At 43.4% G+C, this 17,609-nt stretch overlaps 1 long non-coding RNA gene across 4 annotated transcripts in view; it reads right to left on the bottom strand.

The window, feature by feature from the left end:
- Positions 1–737: 737 nt before the first annotated feature.
- Positions 738–17,609, bottom strand: part of LOC101751801 — a 46,496-nt gene continuing 29,624 nt past the window's right edge. For 3 of the 4 annotated variants that reach the window (XR_006937036.1, XR_006937035.1, XR_211733.4), the window contains 2 exons: positions 4,767–4,940; positions 738–974 (listed from right to left, as the gene is read on the bottom strand). This is a non-coding gene — a long non-coding RNA (uncharacterized LOC101751801). Of the gene's footprint in view, positions 3,813–4,766; positions 4,941–17,609 lie in introns of all 4 variants that reach the window. The other variant, XR_005857680.1, reaches the window with a different exon arrangement.

Raw genomic sequence — 17,609 nt, 5'->3', positions numbered from 1 at the left:
TTCCCTCAAGCTAATCATTTTCATAACCTTTTGCCCTTTCCATGGCATCATAGCTATTTAGTAATATCATTTTTTTTTCCCATCTTGTAAAATGTGTGACCCCATTACCTTCCTAGCTCATAGCTGATTTAAACAAAGATCAGCTTAAATGCAAAGAGTAGTTCAAAGAGTCTCTGTTCCGTAATACTTTTTGTCTGAATATGTTAGTCAGTACCCACTCATGCTCCCTGAGGAAAAAGACATCCAAATGATTAGGAAGGAAGAGGAGGTACCGCAGCTTTTTAAAGTTGTTTCTGGTGCCTTTCGTCTCAGTCACCAGCCTCACAACTGAATTTTCTGGAAGAGCTTTTTTCCTTTGAAAACTGCCTTCTGGGCTAACACTTAGAACATGCACTTGGAACCATATCCAACATAGGGTTGCAATTAGCAGCCAGTATAGCACTTCTGTTGACCAAGTAACCAGCTGAGTTTATTGCCGAGGATGTATTCACAATATCACCATCTACTGAAACTAGAACTTACGGTAACTGCTATGTTGTCTAAGCCAGATAAAATTCTATTCTCTTTCTCATGTCCACTCACAACAGCCATGAACACTAGCCAAAGAACCAGTATTTGACAACAAGGTGAAAACTTTAACAGAGAAGAGCAGAAAAGATTCAACTAGAATATTTTACATGAGAAAAAAGACTCAAAATGAAAAAAAAAAAAAACAACCAATAAACCAATACTGAAAGTACTTTTATCCTAATCTCAAGTGTTTAATAGCATTAGAATAATTTCTTTCAACATACGTATTAAAATGGATGAGTGTTCAGAAGAGTTGAATCAGTTCACCAGATGACGTGGCTACACTTCTAATACGAGAAATCTGTGTTGCCTACTGACTGTTGAGAACTCACCACTTGGAGAGGAATGATGGTTTAAGAATATTGTTTGTATTTCTCCATTTCTTGGAAAGTCCATAATGAGACCTGGAATACAGAAGCACAGCATGTGAATAAAGTAAATCAGATAGGAAAACTCCCACTTACCTCTCTTGTAAAATGGATTATCAAAAGAGTGTGAAAACTTTCTTAGAAAACTTACAGATTAAAAAATTTGTAGAATGGAGTGAAATACTGACCCATAGTCCTGCTTTTAACCTTGAACAGAAAATAAAGAAACCGTCAGCTTGGGAAAGCTTACAGAAAGAAATGTTTCTTCTAAAATATTTCTAAACAGTCTGGACTTTGTAACCTTGTCTTGATGAGAGTCTATTCTTCCTCCAACAGAGGTCAGTTCTATCGTGGCAAAGTAGTCCCTGGGTACTCGCTGATCATTAGTAGTAGTAAAGTCAGTGCAAATGGATACTCTTCAGGTGAACGAAAGAATAAGAAAATAATACATTTTAATTCTATGTCTGAAAGTTATGTGTACATGTAGAAGCCGTACGGAGAACATCAGCGGTGGACACATGCCAGGAAGAGCATAGACTGATTATAAAGAATTCAACACACACATGCTTGCCAGTCTGTGTGGGTTCTCAGGTGTTTAAAAACTTAATTTTCATTCAAGGTGGTGGTGCTGCTGTTGGGATTTGAGTTTAGTGATTCAGCTTTTTAAAGCACAGCCCATCTTTCACATACTTCTTTCCTAGGAAGCTGCAAAAGGGAAACAGAGCAGTGGGGAGAAAGCTGTAAGAGAACAGGACCTATGATCTCCTTCACACTATATGAAACATTGCCCTCAACATTGCTTATAAAAGGTTCCTGAGAAGCTTGAAGGAATGCAACAAATGTCTGGCAAAATATGCAGAGATATCTGCAAGATTCAGGCCAAGCACTGAACCATTCCTTCTTGCAGCATTGCTGCCCTTTCTGTTAGTTTACTTGATATAGCCATTATTCTCTGGAGGGTCAAAGCAATGTAAAGGCCATTTAGTCTGCCTATAATGTATGGGAAGCCCTGAGTAGGAAATCTGCCACATAGGTTTGTACAGCACCTCTCCCTCAGTTCCAGAAACTGTACAGCACAGTGTTACAGACCTGTGAAGTATGCTTGATCCTGTCTACCCCTCATCCGCCACCAATACGAGCGCTGCAGATCCATCCAATTTGGAAACATGAGTTCAAAAGCCTTTCCACTCTTTGTATGCTGACTTCTATGCAGCTGCTAAGCTTGTGCTTGATATGTTTATGTTAAGGGTTTGGTGCAAGCAGGGCTTATTTTGTATAGCTGTCTGAAAACGTCCCACCCACCCCTTTTTAAAAATGGGCAAATGACCAAATATTTCTGTAAACCTTTTAAAATCCTATAGTCTACAGAAGACGTTTAGTGTTCTAAACTAAAAATGAACATTTTTAGGGAAAGCAGACGTTTTCCTGGCGGAAAAAAAAAAATGTTATATTGTTAAAAAATGATGAGTTTAAAAGCATTCAGATGATCCTTATCACTAAAATATACTGAAAACTAAAGAGGGCAGTTCAATAGGTTCCTTTAAAGACCTGCCTAACACAGGCAGCGCAGTGCCTTGACGGAAAGACATTTCATATGTTGATAAGTTTGTAATGTTCCACATGTTTATTTTGGTCTCAAACCCATCATCAGAAAAAAAAGCTAGCAATTCTTTGATGAAGTGATTTAATGAATGAGAGCAAAGAAAGTAATTTAATGAATGGCTTAAAGAATGTATTTGTTTGCCATGCAGTTCTTTTATCCTTTGTTATACAATGTGTTCCTTTTCTAGTATCTAATCATAGTATCATAGAATGGTTTGGGTTGGAAGGACCTTTAAGATCATTTAGTTCCAACCTCCTGCTATAGGCAGGGACACCTCCCTCTAGACCAGGTTGCTCAAAGCCTGATCCAGCCTGGCCTTGAATGCTTCCGTGGAGGGACCATTCACAACCTCTCTGGGCAACCTGTTCCAGTGTCTCACCACCCTCACAGTAAAGAATTTATGCCTGATATCTAGTATAAATCTACCTTCATCTAGTCTAAATCTACCCTAATGGTTTAATAAAATGTGTCACATTGCTAAACCCAAGATGCGCAGAGGACCCTGGATCTCTGTGACAGAGAATCAGGCTGCAAACAAATGAGTTCCTCCTTTCCTGTTGGGTTTTTCTTCAAACCAAACTGTATGGGTGTCCACAGGCATTCTTTGGTGGACAATACAGTATGGCAGCTGCACTTTCCTTGAATAGCGCTGAAGGACCTCAGAGACAAGTGGGAAAGGGTTTGAGCTGGGCTCAGCAAAACACCTTTCCTAGGCAATCCAACAGCTTGGTGGATAAAGACTACATGCAGAGCACCATCAGAGTGCCTAAATTAATGATAGACCACCTCAAGAAGATGGCCCAGGACAATCTAAGGCCACAAACAGCTGGAGTCTTAGTGTGTATCTCTCCATTGACAACTCTGGGAGGATTCATCTGCAGCATCAGAGAATCTGGCTTTCTTTAGCTCCAGGACCTGCAGAACCCTCTGCAGAAAAGTTAAGTAGCATTTCAGACATTTCTGGCCCATAGTTACAGCATTTATTCTGAAAGAAAGCTGACTTTTTCTTCAGAAAGATTGCATTCAGAAGCTCTTGTATTTCAGGTGTTGAAAATTGCAGTCTGCAAGGACAAGTAATCCAGCTCTATTATCTCTCTTCAAACACTGTATTTATCTTTTAAGCAGAAAAAAAAAAAGAAGCATGAGACATCAGCGAACCAAGTCCCTGTACCTCTCTGAGAAGATTACATGGGAATTCAAATGTCCTAGAATAATTCACAGATTCCTGAGTTCACATGAGCAGCAGCAAAAGAGGAAAATTGCTCCATATCCTGTAGAGAGGAAATGAAAGGTATCAGGAAGAGAAGAATGTGCTGTGTGGTGCGAAAATTCTGTTTTGATTCCTGATGCTAAACATCTGCCTGTGTGTGTGTGTGTCTGTGTACAGAGTCACTTGACTTAGTGAGAGAAAAGCATCTTCAAGATTGTGCAAAGCCTATTCCAGACCCAAGCTGTCTGAATTGGCAGCTGTGGGAACACCCACAGGAAGCATGGGACCCTGGAAGAAAAAGTGTAGGAGTGCATCCTGTGGGGATAGATAAAAGTCAGAGCCGGGCTATGGGAACCTCTTCAGAACAAACATGCAAATACGGTTTCGCAAGTCAAAGTCTCAACTGTTTGTTTAGGGATTTTTTTGCTATTTGTTGCTTTTATTTGGCTTTCACAGAACAGAAAAAGGATCTCAGAAAAAAAAATATGAATGAAATCTAAACCTTAGATGTTTTCTTTATTGCTTGGTGCGAACTCATATTCTTCGTCTGCGGCACCACAACTTGTTTTTATACCTTGCGGTGGAGGAACATCATAGTTCACCTACTTCTTCTTCCACTGAGTTTGCTACTCACTTCACACACAACTAATGAGCAGTGCTAGTGCAAAGCTGCCCATAATTTTTGCACCGTTGCTGTCTTGCTGAGAAATACCTCCTCTCATCTGTATGAAATATTACAATTCCCAGCTTTGAAATTGTTAGTGCAGAAGAGTAACAGTGGAAAAGAACTTCACCCATGTATTTATTAATGGATGTTCCCAACAGCTGAACTCAAGCAGAAATCAGTGTCCTACCAATGGCTTCCCATGAATATCAACAGGTGACTCAGACTGTCTGCCATAAGAACACATGGGCCCTTGTATTCCCACCATCTCTGTAATATACTCATCTTTCTATCTCTCTTACCTTTATGTGCCCTGCTGAATAAAGCTAGATGGATTTATTTTTATCTTACCTAGATGACATTTTCATTTAATACTGGTGTCTGGCAATCTTCTCAGTCTTTCAGCCAACTGTCTGCTATCCGTACTTGTAATATCCTGCAACACCGGTGCCCAGAGATCGATTGCACGTTGTGTCAATTATTCTTTTTTCTTTTCGTGTCTGAGCATTTCCAATTCTTAGATCACTAGGAAGATTGAAAATAAGATTTTAGTTGGCTTTCTGCCCACTATCTATTATCTGTTCTGACTCTTATGCTGTATATTCTCTTGCTTTTTTTACTATCCAGACTAAATACTCCTTTCAATCTCTTCTTACAGGGAATATGTTCTCTGTTGTTTTCTAATATTTCTTTTACCTGCCTAGAATTTATTTCTAATTCTGTACCTGCCTTTTTTAGATGAGAATACTAAAGTACTTAAACAAAGCACAACAATCAAATTGAGGATATGGCATCATAAATGCAATACATAACACTCTCCAAGCCTCCAAGAGACTGTCTACTCACTTCTAATGTCAGTTTTGTAAGTCATTTTTGCTGTCACACAGCCAGAACATACACTCACTGTGCTGTCCGTGATATCTCATAGTTCTTGTTTCCCACCAAGAGGTGACTACTAAATTCAGAACTCATTCATATGAAAGAGTAACTTAAAGTGCATTTCCATGTCCTTCTGCTGGTAGTTTCTAAAGGAAGGAAGGGAGGAAGAGAGGGAGGGAGGGAGGGAGGGAGGGAGGGAGGGAGGGAGGAAGGAAGGAAGGAAGGAAGGAAGGAAGGAAGGAAGGAAGGAAGGAAGGAAGGAAGGAAGGAAGGAAGGAAGGAAGGAAGGAAGGAAGGAAGGAAGGAAGGAAGGAAGGAAGGAAGGAAGGAAGGAAGGAAGGAAGGAAGGAAGGAAGGAAGGAAGGAAGGAAGGAAGGAAGGAAGGAAGGAAGGAAGGAAGGAAGGAAGGAAGGAAGGAAGGAAGGAAGGAAGGAAAAAAAGGAAAAGGAAAAGGAAAAGAGAAAAAGAAAAAGAAAAAGAAAAAGAAAAAGAAAAAGAAAAAGAAAAAGAAAAAGAAAAAGAAAAAGAAAAAGAAAAAGAAAAAGAAAAAGAAAAAGGAAAAGAAAAAGAAAAAGAAAAAGAAAAAGAAAAAGGAAAAGAAAGAAAGAAAGAAAAAGAAAGAAAGAAAGAAACCACTAGCTCAGTAGAAGTTTAAAGGAGTAAACATTTTACAAGTTATCATGCAGTGTGGAGAATTGGTGACCATCTCTCAAAGCGCCTTTTGATTCCCCAAATGCTGATGGGAAATATTCTGGAGGCACAAATAGACTGCAGATGTTGGAGAATACATCTTAGAATTCTGCTGAACATATTGCCCTACTGGGAGGCTGCACTGAGTCTCCGGGGACATTCCTTTGAGAGCCCAGCTGATTGTCTCATATTGAAACAACATGTCCAAGATACATTCCAAGTAAAAGAAAATAGAACAGGGGTACTCTGACCAAATATAAATCATGAGGCTAAAGGGCAGTTTATCTTCCTTCTTTCTGCCATTCCTTTTCTCCCCCAATGAATACTCCCCCGAGGGAAACAGACCACTGGGTAAATGACTGCCAAACATGATGACTCAGACATTAGGCACTGTCCCCAAGTGCTTCACAGATGGTGTCTAGATGGGAAACCCAGAGCTTTCGGCACCATAAACCTTGCTACTTTTTTTTTATTAATATTATTTTATTATTTTTTTAACTTTTTTTTTTAATTCACTGCAGAGTTACTTCTGATCTCATGTCAAGTCCTTACAGCACTGTTGCCCCCCCCACAATGAATTCTGATCTTGACCTTATAACAGCCGATGTTATGGGCGCATAAAGAAGATAGGAGAGAAATCCTATCAGACCTAGGGAAGTGGGGGGAAAAAAAAAAGAGCTAAAATAAACACATTGCCTAGAAGATTATCTTGAATCTAAATGGAAAAAAGATGCTAGCATGCATTTAAAAGGGAAAGAATATGCTCTACAAGGCAAGCATGCTACTGTGGAGTACAGTAAATTAACACAATTGCATAATACTAGGTACTATGAAAGAAAATGTTCTCTGTTCAGTTTTTAATGGTCTGCTTCTTTTTGTCAAATTCTGTTTCCTTCAGCAAAATCCAGTTTCCTTCAGTAAAATCCTGCTTCTTTAAGCCTGCTCTATGTTCCCCAAAGCTAGCAAATTTTGGGATGCACATCTGGACATGGGCAAGCCTGAAAGCAACGGCATATTTCTGTGCCCCTTCAGTACTGTATGTTCATACTAGACACTGGAAAAGTCCTCTGTGAAAAAAACCAGCTATTTTTCCTTCCATGAAGGGAAGCTCAAGAAAAGCCTTGCAAAGGCCTGGAGACTATGCACAATCATTTAAACTATCACAACTGTAAACAAAACATATAATGGGAAACGTGAAATAGCCCTTCCTCATTCTCCTTCTCCTTCACACATACACTCACACACACACAAACCCAGCTGCAAGGGATAAAAAAAGAAGAATTGCATATTGAGAAGAACCAGGTCCAGTCTGTAATTTTTCTTCCTCTTCTTCCTTTCCCTTTTTTTTTTTCCTACAGTTTACCACCATTATCATCCATTAGAAAAGAAAGAAAAATTGTTTACTGCAGCTACCAAGGTGAAATATCTAGGTATTTGTGTGGGATACATTATGTCTCAAAGGTTATCAGGCAATTAATTGAAAACCCTGATTTACACAAACTTAGAAGATTAGCAATTCCATTGAAATCAATTGAATTATTTGGGCATAAGAAAGGAGAAAATTCAGACATTTTGCTTCCAAACTCAAAGTGAAAGGGCCCAGAATTAAAAGCAGCAGTACACAGGCCAGCCAACTTCTATTTAACAAGAAGGCTCTGAGAAAATGTGGTAGCACTGTGCAGAGCTGCTCACCCTGAGCTCCAGGTTTTATGAGCTGCCAAGGCCCTTTGCAGCACCCTGCCTGTTGGGCCCAACTGAGCCCCCTACCCGGGGACCTTCTCAAGAGGGGATGCTTCAGAGTCATCACACCTGGAAATCCACACTCTTTCATGGCCATTTGGTGAACCACTGAGAAACCAAGGGTGTAAACCAGCAGAAAACTAGCCAGGTTTCTGAAATGTGCCTGGCAGGCAGTTTTCAAGCCCTGCCTGGTTTTGGAAGGAACTTTGTCAAAATTGGACCCTCTCCACAAAGTACTCTGATGTTGATGAATCGGTAAATTCCAACAAAAACTTGTTTAGTCAGAATTTTTCTGACCAGCGTTACTTCTTCCCTTTGCCAAGCATATTTATGGATCCTCAGGTTTTCTATGTGGTTCCAGGCAAAGGTTTTTTGCCAGCATCATCCCAGTTGACGACCCTTTTGTCTTCACTTCAGATAGAGCTGAACACAGGCACTCACCTCCCTGACGCGTCCCCATGGGACAGCAGCACTGTGCTCAACACCCTGCTTCATCCACTGCACAGCTCCCTGCAGACCCAGGTAGCTCAGGGGGCTTTACCCCTGGTGACTTACTGAGTTCTCACATGGTCTGATAGTGACAGGACAAGGGGGAATGGAATTTAACTAATGGAGGGGAGATTTTTGTTAGATGTAAGGGGGAAGTTTTTCTCTGAGAGGACAGTGAGGCGCTGGCACAGCTGCTCAGAGAAGCTATGGGTGCCCCGTCCCTGAAGGTGCTCAAGGCCAGGGTGGATCGGGCCCTGGGCAGCCTGATCTGGAGGAGGGCAGCCCTGCCCACAGCAGGAGGTTGGAGCTATATGATCTTCAAGGTCCCCTCTAACTCAGGCCAATCATCTGTTATTATGATTCTGTGACTAAAGTACCACTACCCTGTATCACAGGCAGAGAAGCTGAAGCACAGGAATAACCAAGTAGGGAGTGTAACAGCAGCACTAAAAAGAAACTGTCAATCACTGTGATGCTTAGCCCCATACTCTGTCAGTATGACATCTATTTCCACATCTAGACCTGCAGCTACTGCTGTGCAACAAAGTCCAGAATGGGCATGGTAGAGCCCACGTGTAGAACAGGGAGGAAGGCTGAGAGAGGATCGGCCAAGATTATATTAATCAGTTTCCATCCCTGGCTGGCAAAAACAAGGCATTGTGCCGAGACGAGGTGTTATTGTCTGCTTTCAAGTGTACCCTCCCTTTCAAGTTTTTCTTTCTTAATAAAGTATCTGAGGTCATGCTATTGTCATCAGAGCTTGGCGAAGACTCAGCAGCTGTCACCGTGGCAGCAGGAGTGTGCCTGGTGCCAGTCGCCTTTGTCACGGCAATTGCAGCAATGTAAGGAGAAGGGCCTTGCAGGATGCAGGACAATACTGGGAAGGAAAAGGAGGGAATCCTCGACCTTGGGCCAGGGCCTGGTGGCAGACTATTGAACCCGCCGTGTATCGGCAGACCACAAGGAGTAAAAATTCTTGGAAGCTGCAAAGGTTGCAAGTGAAAACAAAAGATTCTGGCGTGTAGGAAATAGAACAAAACGCAGAGAAATTTGTTTTGTTTTCAGAGATAAAATAAGCAAACAGCACTGGGCTTGGGTCAGGAGTGCTGTGCCCTGCGTGCAGGGCTGACTGCAGAGCAGAGGGCAGAGAGGCTGCAGTGAGGCTGCAGGCAGGTAGGAAAATGCTCAGAGACTGTTCAAACCTCATGCTGCAGGTGAGGGACTCCCACTCCAAAAGAAGAAAAAGGAAAAAAGAAGGGACAGTGATGACATCCCCTGCTAGAGCCTAAAACAGAAAATCATCTATCCAATCACAACCCCGGTGATGCAATGCAGTCAAATCATTTTCACGTAGTTGAGGCAACGGATAGAAGCAAGTGAATCGCCACTACTGAGCTGCCGGTACCAGCCGGGAGTTCAGAGGAGCAGTATGCAGGAGCCGCCTTCTTCAGCTAAAGCCTGCACACATAAATGGCTGTAGGAACCGGTGCTGAGGATGGTTTTATGAGTCCATGTAGACTTGTTAACTTAATAAATGTTTCACAGCTGACAGACGTGTGGGGTGTTTTGTCCTCTTTTTCTTTTCTGTTTGTATCAGCTACGTCCAGAAAAGCAGCACTGACAAAAAGATGCTCATTTCTAAAGGTCCGGTCCAGAAACACTGGCAGATACAAGCTCACACCTAGTAATGAGCACTGTCTCCTATGCACCAGAAGCTCCAGTTTGCTCCCTGTGCCTGGCTTTCACAGCTCCGTGGGTGTTCCATTAGGACAGGAAGAGAAGAAATAAATCACAGCTAAGCACAGTCACCAGTGGAGCCACGGGCTGGTGGGATGCTGCCCAGGCTGCAATTTGGCGGGGATACCTAGGCCAGAACCCCTACATTTCAAAAAACACCATGGCCTTTTAAATGACCGCAAGTGGCCAGAACCTCAGCTTTTTTCCTCAGCCAAAAGAAAAACACCTCCAGGAGAAGGGCAGCGGGAGCGGTGGGCAGGACGCAGAGGGAAGAGTGCCATCTGCTGAAGCTGTGGGCTGCTCGGGGCTGCCTCGCTCCCGGGGCCCTCCACCAGCTCGGTGGGAGAACACGCTTGTGCTGTTCGTGTCCCATGTGCAAAAGTCTCCCCGTGGATAAAATAAAATAAAATAAAATAAAATAAAATAAAATAAAATAAAATAAAATAAAACATGAAATGCCACTCCACAGCCTGGAGGCTCTGCGGTGCTGTGGGAAGTCAGCAGGGGGTAGGGTTTAGTGACATGGGAAGGATGCTCGCCTGTCAGCACAGCACTGGGTCTCAGCAGTCCCGGTGCCAGCAGCCCGGCTGGCTGCTCCCCTAGGAGGCAACACAACTTGTTCTCTTTCTTTCTCAGCAATTTCACAGCTTCCAGGCCCTGCTGGAGTTTGCCCTTAGTCCCCTCCTTCCCACTCTTGGACTGCAGAGCTATTCAGAAGGGATGCTGGTAAAGCTCCCTCAACCTTCAAAGGGGACAGTTAATTGCAACAGGTTACGGACCCGGGCTTTTTAGCAGCTCCTTTTGCCTTTTTTTCTCTCCTCTTTCTTGTCTGTAAGGGAATGTAATTAGCTAAGACCTGTGAAAATAACACCATCCGATGCAGAGCTCCCCCCCCCACAGCACTGTGCCACCAGCTGCAAGGAGTGCAGATCCAGCAGGACCAACACACAGCAGGTGTGTTATTCTGCCAAGCTATTTCCCCCATAGCAGTCCCCGTGCAGGCTGTCCCTCTCTAGTGTGATACCACTATCTAAAATGATAGAAAGCATCTGAAGGAGACGAGAGTGTCCCTGGTGTGTTCAATAACAGGGAGAAATGATGTCAGGAGATGGACAAACAAAGCTGGTTTTGTCTATGCTCAGGTATTGTACGCCACTGAAGGAAGAATGATAAAACCTCAAAAGTGATGAAGGAGAGTAAGCGTAGTGTATCTCCCCTGGGAAGGTCAGTATTCAATTGCATTCAGGATCTAGAGAATAACTTAGTGCAGGGAAAGGGGAAAGAATCTTCTCCAGTTGGTGAGCAACAGTGACAGTGTGCAGCCTGAAACTACTTAGGGAACACACAGTGGGGCATGAGTCTTTCCAGGCGTGCTTACGGCAAATAGATTGACATGGTAATCACAAATCAGCCTTCCTTTCCCTTGCACTCTGCTTAACCTTATTTATGCTTGCCATCTTTTCCACTTTTTCATATTACTATTTTAAATAATAATAATAATAAGAGGGAGAAAGAAACAATTTCAGTTTCTCAGCTGCTCATAAACACTTCTACAACCTTTCTGTAGAGAAGAAACAGAAGGGGGAAGGGACAAGCAAATGTGGCATTAGCTTTGTGACTGTGGTTTTTGTTTCCATAAACCTTAGAGCACAAGAATGCATGAGATATTTACACAAATCTTTCCACAATTCCTGTGGCCTTTGGGAGCATTGCATTTGCATGACTTCACCACTGCGGCTGGTTTGTGCTTTCTCAGCAGCATTGCCTGCACCAGGGAGCAATCCTGGCCTTTCCCAGTAGTTCTCCCTCTCCCACTCTCAGATCTCATCACACCAGTGTGTGTTTAATACAAGCTGTGTTAATGCAGGAGTTCCTGTCCTGCTTGTTGTCCAGTTTCCCAGGGATGGTACAGGAAGTTTCCCAACTCATCTCGTAAATAAAACAGAGAAAAATGTTACAGTTAGTGAAAGTGGTGATCATTTATATCCTCAAGGAAATCTCAAGGGATAAGAGAGGGAGGAGGATGCTTCTGAAAGGCTACTGAAGTGAGGTAGGAGTAAGCTGGTCAAACGTATAATGAAAAATGCAAAGTGCAGCCCAGTCTTTGTACTCATGACTCATAACTATTCACCCTGCATCACTGGGTTGTGGGAAGCTGAATCCCATGGAGACATCTCCAAGCGAACAGACTACTGAACAAGAATTCGGCTATTGGGCCCTGCCCTCTGCTGCCCTGATCGGTGACTTCCAGCAATCGCTCTGCTCTGTCTATACCCCATTTTCTCAATCTAATAAAGGGATGTTGCTCAATCTTTTTAAAATACTTTGACTCAGTGCCTGAAAGTGCTGTGTTAGGGCCAAGGCATTATTCTCCCTAAGCAGGAATATCAAGACACCCATCACACAGGCTGCTGCTGGGGAAACAAAGCTACAGTATCTACAAGGGAAAAAACGATGTCTGCAAGGGAGCATGGTCTTGCCCTTCCTCACTGTGGCACTGTGGCCATTTGGCTGTGGCAGCCCTGGCTTCTTCCACTCTAGTAGATATCATTAAAAGATGGGTTGTATCTCTGGTGTTTGTTCTGGAGGACCTGGAGGGGTTGTTCTGGAGGGGAAGGTGAGGGAAGGGCCACATGTCACCATTGCTGTACAACTGACAGGGCCACCATGTCTCCTGAGGCTGCGTTAAAAGCAGTGCTGCACATCTCCTCCCTGCTCCGGTTAAGCACACGTGAGACCCAGCCCAGGGGCAGAAGTAACAGATTCATTTGCAGGGCTTTAACACTTGATATCAGAACCAGTGTGTAATGACATAAGGCAGAAGCATGACCACAGATGGCTTGTAAAAATTCAGCTTTGTCCCTCACAAGTGAATCCATAATTAAAACTGCAGCTATGGTCCATTGTACTTATCCAGCAGGAGGATTCATCCGTGCTACCACTTGAGTCAGCAAGTTTCTCTATTTACAGTAATCCCTTACTTTGTCTTTCTTTCATTATTATTAAAACAATTTGAAAGCCTTTAATGTCAGCCAAGTGGTGTTTTAAATTATATTTTCCAGGGAGGAAAAAAAAAAAAGTTGAGTGTTCAGAGGGGAACACTTAGTTATGTTATAGTTCAGCCAGAGACACTCCAGTGACTCTTAGAAAGTGTTGAAATTACAGGTTCATGACGTATACAGTGTTGAAACAGCAAGTTACTGCAACACTTGGTCCAACACGAACATGCAATTTCAACACTTCCTAGGTCTTTTGTAAACCCCTATAACTGACCAGAACAAATGCAAGTTCCGAAAAGGTCTAAAGCAATGTGCTGTATAACAAGACAGAAGGGAAAACCCATTTAATTTCCAGCACTGCTACTCTTACACAGGATAATCATTCTCAAAGTATGTTTGATTTGTAAAAAAACAACTGTCATCAGCAGGAAGCTGGTCTCAAGGCATGAATGGTCTGATCCAGTATGTTAACATCCAACCCCAACTTTTGAATTAGCATTTCCTTTGGTGTCACAAGAAATTCAGCAGGAAAGTACCTGCCCTGGCCTAAGCAAAAGATATTCACAACTAACCTCCAAAATGTGCTGTCCTAGAGCTTCACAGAGACCATAATAACCCAATGTTAAACACAGGGATAAAGCATTCTTGACCAAAGAGAAGCTGCAATTTAAAAACACAGCAAAATTTGATATTTAAAAATACACCATGGCACTATTTCAAAATACCATTTGTTATATAACCAGGAAGCAGCAGGGCAGGCAGGATCAAGGTTCTCACAGCGTTTGTTTTTAAGACAAGGAGAGTACAGGATTTGTGCTCGACCTCCTCACACTGAGCTTCTTTGGTCTCACTTACAAAAGAAATGCTTTTTTCTTCCAAAGAGGATGCAGAACAGCAGCTTTACGTCCCAGCTCCAGTAAGAGGCTCAGGTGAGGAGACTCCACCTGGGCAGCACCCCATGGAAGCTGGGATGCAATCTCCAGGAGCACCCTGTGTAGCAGTGGCACAGAGGACTTCAACCACCCTGACATCTGTGGGAAAAGTAGCACAGTGAGCTGTAGGCAATCCAGGAGACTCCTGGAATATATTGAGGATAACTTCCTGAGACAGGTATTAGACAGCTCCACCAGGGGGGACGCAATGCTGGCTCATTAACGTGAGTGAACTGATTGGTGACAACAGGATTGGAGGTTGCCTGGGCTGTAGTGACCGTACAGTGGTGAAGTTCACACTCTTGAGGTATGTGGTACAGGCAAAGAGGAAGCTTAATTTTAGGAAAGCTAAATTCCAGCTCTTCATGGAGTTAGTCAACAAAATCCCCTGGAAATTGGTCCTCAACAACATGGGAGTGGAGCAGAGATGGCAGGTCTTAAAGGAAACTTTCTTTAGGACACAAGATGTAGGAAAGCAGGAAAGGAAGGCAAGAGATGGCAGGGCTGAACCAGTATCTGCTGGTCAAACTGGAGTGCAAGAAAATGCACAGGCAGTGGAAGCAGGGATGGACAACCTGGGAGGAGTATAGGGATGCTGCTAAGCTATGTAGGGATGGAGTCAGGAATGCCAAGGCCCAACTGGAACTGATCTTGGCAAGGGGTGCAAAGAAAGATAAGAAAGGCTTCTATAGGTACATCAACTGGAAAAGGAAGGTCCAGGAGGATGTATCTCCTCTACTGAGCAATACAGGCTAGTAACAGCAGACAAGGAGAAGGCTGAGATGATACTCAACAACTTTTTGCCCCAGTCTTTGCTAGCAACAGTCTTTGCTAGCTCTACATACAGCCCTCAAGCAGATGGTTCAGAAGGTGGGAACTGGGGGAGCATTGCCCCTCCAGCTGTAAGGAAAGATCAGATTTGTGATTGCTTGAGGAATATCTATAAGTCTATAGGTCCCAATGAGATGCATTCCAGAGTCCTGAGGGAATTGGCTGATGTTGTTGCCAAGCCACCCTTGATGATATTTGAAAAGTCATGGCAGTCAGCTGAAGTCCCTGGTGACTGGAAAAAGGGCAATGTCACATCAATTTTTAAGAAGGGTAGAAAGGATGACCCAGGTAACTACCAACCTGTCAGCCTCACCTCAGTGCCATGGAAGATCACGGAGCAGATTATCCTGAAAGCTTTGCCAAGGCACATGGAAGAGATGGAGGTGATATGGGATAACCAACATGACTTCACCAAGGGCAGGTAGTGCCTGACCAACCTTGTTGCTTTTTATGATGCATCAGGACAAAGGAAGAGCCACTGATATCATCTATCTGGACTTCAGTAAGGCCTTTGACACAGTCCCCCAGAACATCTTTCTCTCTGAATTGGATAGATACGGATTTGGTGAATGGACTGTTCAATGGATGAGGAACAGGTTGCAAGATCATACCTAGAGAGTGGCAATCAATGGCTCAATGTCCAGATGGAGATCGGTGATGAGTTGTCCCTCAGGGGTCTGTATAGTGTCCCCAGTATGAAGACTGGTGCTCTATGACATCTTCATCAACGACATCAACAGTGGATCAAGTGCACCCTCAGCAAGTTTGCGGATGACACCAAGCTATAGGGTGCGGTCGGCATGCCTGAGGGACAGGATGCCATCCAGAGAGACAGACAGGCTTGAGCAGTGGGCCCAGGTGAACCTACATTTGTATCCCTGCCTCTGAGAGTAGATGAGGAACTGTGCACACATTTCACTGCTCAGGTACAGGGAAGAGGTAAAACAAATCCTCAGGCGGAGCCAACCCCTTGGCACTGAGATGAAGCAGGGCTCCAGTGGCCACAGGCCGCCCCATGTTCCCTCAGGCCCACGCTGCACAATGAAGTAACGCAGAGGACTGGGATTTGTAACAACACATTTCCTTGTGTCTATCTGGCATTCTTCTGAATATTTCATGCTAATTTTAGCACTTTGGCAGCTAGGGAGGGGTAAAATGGAATAAACATATTGTGTCTATGGGGCTGTAAATATATGGCCCCTGACATACCAGCTTCAGTTTCTCTGCATCGATCAAAGCTGGAATAACAGCAGAAACAGCAGTTTCGCTGTTATGTGCAGCTACAGTTCTAATTTATTTTTGGAGAACATAATTTCCTAAGATAGCAGAGAGCTTACTAGGAAAATCATGATAAATTATAATAGCCTCTCTTCTGTACAACTTCTTATAGAAGCTGCTTTTTTTTTTTTTTTTTTGGACCACTACAGTGTGCTGCATACTAGGAAGAAGGTACTTAGGATAGGATTTATTCATAGCTGTAAGCCAAAATACATATTGCCTTAGATGAGAGTCAGTACTATCACAAAGAACTGTGCTGACTGGGGTTTAATGAAATTGGACCTGGGTGTCAGATTTTAGCTTGGTACAGTTAACAGCTGGGATGAATTGGACCAGAAATATGCTGTGTAACAGCATTTCAGTGGAATCCTCATGCAAAAAAAAAAAAAAAAAAAAAGAAAGAAAGAAAGAAAGAAAAAAAAAAAAGTATGTGGAATATGTCACGCTAACAGTTGACAGTGTAGCTGCAACACCAAACATTAAATAAATAAATTCCATACGTAACACAGGCACAGAAAAATTTTCAGGAAAGCGCCTCAGAGCTGCATATCCTTGCATCTATAAATCTCCATTAAATCAGTTTGAGTGGGGCGAGTGTTAGAGACAGAGCTGCCAGAAATAGCTCTTTTCCTGCAAGATGTAGAAAAGATTACAGCTGAGATTGAGACAGCAGGGTGGGGAGGGAGAAGAGGGGAGGGCTGGGGGGAAGCGAGGCAAAGGAGCTGAGCTGGAGGAGGTGGGGGAGCCGTGAAAGGCATCTCATAAAAGTCCCATTTGTTGGAAGGCTGCAGGAAGTGGAGGCAGCTTTGGCACACGTGTCCATGGTGCTAAATTAACTGTTAACACAAATAATCAAAGTGCAAGGCCCATCAAGCCGCTGGCGCCAGCAAAATGAGGGAGCGGCCAGGTCAGCTCTGCCTCTGGAGCTCGCCAGCTAGCAGGTGGAGACCAACCAGGGACTTGACAGGATGGAAGTGCTTACAGAACACACTGACCCACTGACAGAGGAAAACACCACTGCACTCCTGCTTTCCAGCTATTGTGTGTAGAGCGCATTTTGGTGCGTGTTTTTATTTTGAATTTATTTATTATGCCCTATGTGGTTTTTTATGTTTTGATGTTTGTTTTTTTTTTCAAACCTTTTTTTTTCAGCAAGTTGCTGCAGTTGAGCACTCTGGCACCCTGTAAGTTGTAACACAGTTCAGCCCTTGTTTGGCAGCAGTGATGGAGGAAGATCTGAGCAGGACAAAGGAGGAGCAGCAGCATCTGTGGTGGCACTCGCTACCACTGAGGAGAATTAGTCTTGCAAGCAAGTAGAACTGCACCTCACATCAAATCTGGACGTGCTGAGGTTCATTGAAAGTCTCAGATGATCTCACTGTATTGTACTGTGGAAAAAGAAATCGCTCCAGCTATCACCCTGCTCTGCTCTCAGTGAGATAGCTCCATGAAAAGGCTGCCTGGTGAGCGGCTCCCACCTCGTTGAAATGCTGAGACTTGTACTAGCTTCACCGGCTGCTTTGCTGAGCAGCGTGACACAAGACAGCTGTAAACCCTGTTTAACTGCCCAGTAAAGCCAGGTTTACAATTACTTTGCAGGACCAAAGATCTGGAAAGCA

Source organism: Gallus gallus, chromosome 2 (assembly GCF_016699485.2).
Source record: "Gallus gallus isolate bGalGal1 chromosome 2, bGalGal1.mat.broiler.GRCg7b, whole genome shotgun sequence".
Taxonomy (NCBI): Eukaryota; Metazoa; Chordata; class Aves; order Galliformes; family Phasianidae; genus Gallus; species Gallus gallus.
This window is presented reverse-complemented; position numbering and strand designations above follow the sequence as displayed.